The 2323-nt window shown below is 35.7% G+C and overlaps 1 long non-coding RNA gene across 1 annotated transcript in view; it reads right to left on the bottom strand.

The window, feature by feature from the left end:
* Window positions 1–2043, bottom strand: part of LOC105108281 (uncharacterized) — a 3187-nt gene extending 1144 nt beyond the window's left edge. Inside the window, exons 1-2 of the long non-coding RNA XR_839022.1 lie at window positions 1869–2043; window positions 976–1666 (exon numbers count right to left, since the gene is read on the bottom strand). This is a non-coding gene — a long non-coding RNA (uncharacterized LOC105108281). The remainder of the gene's footprint in view (window positions 1–975; window positions 1667–1868) is intronic.
* Between the last annotated feature and the right edge of the window lie 280 nt (window positions 2044–2323).

Here is a 2323-nt window from a genome sequence, read left to right as displayed (position 1 = left end):
CAATGGCAATGGCAATGGCTTTTTCATATATATATATAAAGAGAATACTAAAACCTACGGTCCAAATGTTCTTCCAATATCAACCAAATCCTCCATGTCGACAGGCTCATCTACAAGGTGGGGATTGGGCTTCACTTAATCTAGAATGTAAGCACATACACAACAGAAGTCAGATTTTGTTGAGATTATAACTAATGGGAAAATAAATTCTGAGCTCAGTTGTTCAACCACCTTAAGGTATGTGATCTGCATATGCAGTCTAAAAGTGAAGATGCCATCTCAAGTTTTCAATAAAATATTTACTAAGCTAAATGCAAACAAAGTCATCATCACCAAAATTGCATCCATCATTTTTTTTTTTGGAATAAAAAAACTAGTCATTCATTATCATCTATGAATTTGCCAAAAAGTTGCAGCATTTAAAGGATGAGAATAGCCTCTAAATGAATGCAAGAAGTATAGGGATAAGAGTATGGCAGCAAGGGTAGAAATGTTAAAGATCTTAATGTTGGATTGATGCCCAAGTCCCAGGAATTAGCAGATTGACTTTAACTTTTTCGGTGAGAAAATTCAAGGAAATGCCAGCTGAGAAGGAGAGGAAAAGCAAAGCTAAATCAAGGATAAAAGAGAGCATATGATAACAGACAAGTCTCTCTATTGCAAATCACGTGAAGAGGATAGTAATTTACATTTAGCTTTGTCAGTCAAAACCAGATTAATGTCAGTATGAATGAACTGTTGTGTCACGGTGTAGAATGTATGACACTTATTCACCGTGCACCACCAAAAACTTTTATCTCAGATTAAGTTTGGGATAGAACAGCATAAGTTATTGAGAGCCTAAAGTCTTGATTGTGCAACGTTGATCAAAATGGAAAGCAATGCCTTTTCAAGCATTTTGCAGATAGATTGCCAAAGTAAATAATCGAAGATGGATTCAAGCATAATCATAGAAATGCGCAATGTATAGTTTACCTTCAACACGCGAATAATGGGATGATTGATACTTTCCCGTTTTCTGCAAATAAGATGGCAAGTATTATTCTGTACTTTTCCACGCAGTAAGCTGACTTCCTCATGAACGCATAACTGTTCTCGAGAGCCGAATATCACCGTTTTAGGCCTTCATATTCTTTAAAGTTTAGCTAGTTGAAACCCGATAACCAGACCAATTCATTGAGCTTGTCATAATATAAAGACTACTACGCCGACATTTGTTGAAAAAGAAGCCAAATGCCCTTACTATTATTCGGAAAGAATATGCAAATACTCACTGTAAAGACATTGGCTTTCATCAAATTAGACTAGTACAGTTGACAGTGATAAACAAAAGCAACACGTCAAGAAACCAAATTCAATTCCATCCACTATTAATTATTTTGACTGCAAAAGAAATCGAAAAAATGAACTTCAACCTGTAGCTGCTCCTCTTGAATCTCTTGCCGAAGCTGGCTATGCATGCTTGAAGCATACACTATAATAGGAAGAGTACCATCTTCGGGTGCTGATGATCGCACAAAATCCGATTTACTACCCGCAATCCGACCATTCCTTTGATCTTACCCGTTGAAAATCCACCTAAACTCTTCCTCCAGGCCAAGGAGGGACAAAGAAGGCATGTAGTTTTCCCTGTTGCCGCTGGACTCTCCAGAAGTGCATTGCATCTCTGAAGTTTTTTTAACAAACAGCATACATTTGATAAATTAATTAAAATGCGCAAATCAAACGCATTTTTTTCAATAGTTGGACACAGAGGAAATAAATTTTGATTTTTTTTAATGGCAGTGTTACCAGAAGCTAAAAATGGTGATGGCTGAAATGTTCAAGGTAGCAATGAAACGGCAGCGTTTCTGTATTTGAGTACTTACGTTTTGAAGAGACTGTATGATTTTTTTCCGTGTAAACGAGATGGCAATCGTCGGCCTCGAACGGGAAATCAACGTCGATTCTCCTTATCTTGTAGGTCGCCATTTTCCTTTTCCCAGCTCTGTTTGGTTTCGGAGAAAGCTGTCGATGGTCTTGGATGCTCTGCCTCGAAATGGTAAGCCAGGGATTCCCCGCCCATTCCGCTTGTCTTTAACCACTGTCGTTTCGTTATTTTTTTTCTTTTACTGGATTATTAGGTCCTTCACTAGTTAAATTATTGATCATTGTTGTAAAATTTTATTGTGCTTGTACAGTAATTAATGATATTTTATTAATTAATTTTTTATTTATTAAAAAAAAGATAACTACAGAGAAAAGAGAAAATATATCTATAATTTATCTATACTAATTATATTTTTTTTTGTTTCTTTAAAGTTTATTTATGAAATAACTAATA

The sequence above is a fragment of the Populus euphratica genome, unplaced genomic scaffold, assembly GCF_000495115.2.
Source record: "Populus euphratica unplaced genomic scaffold, PopEup_1.0 scaffold241.1, whole genome shotgun sequence".
Classification (NCBI taxonomy): Eukaryota; Viridiplantae; Streptophyta; class Magnoliopsida; order Malpighiales; family Salicaceae; genus Populus; species Populus euphratica.
Note: the sequence above shows the minus strand (reverse complement) of the source record. Positions and strands in the feature narration are given on the sequence as shown.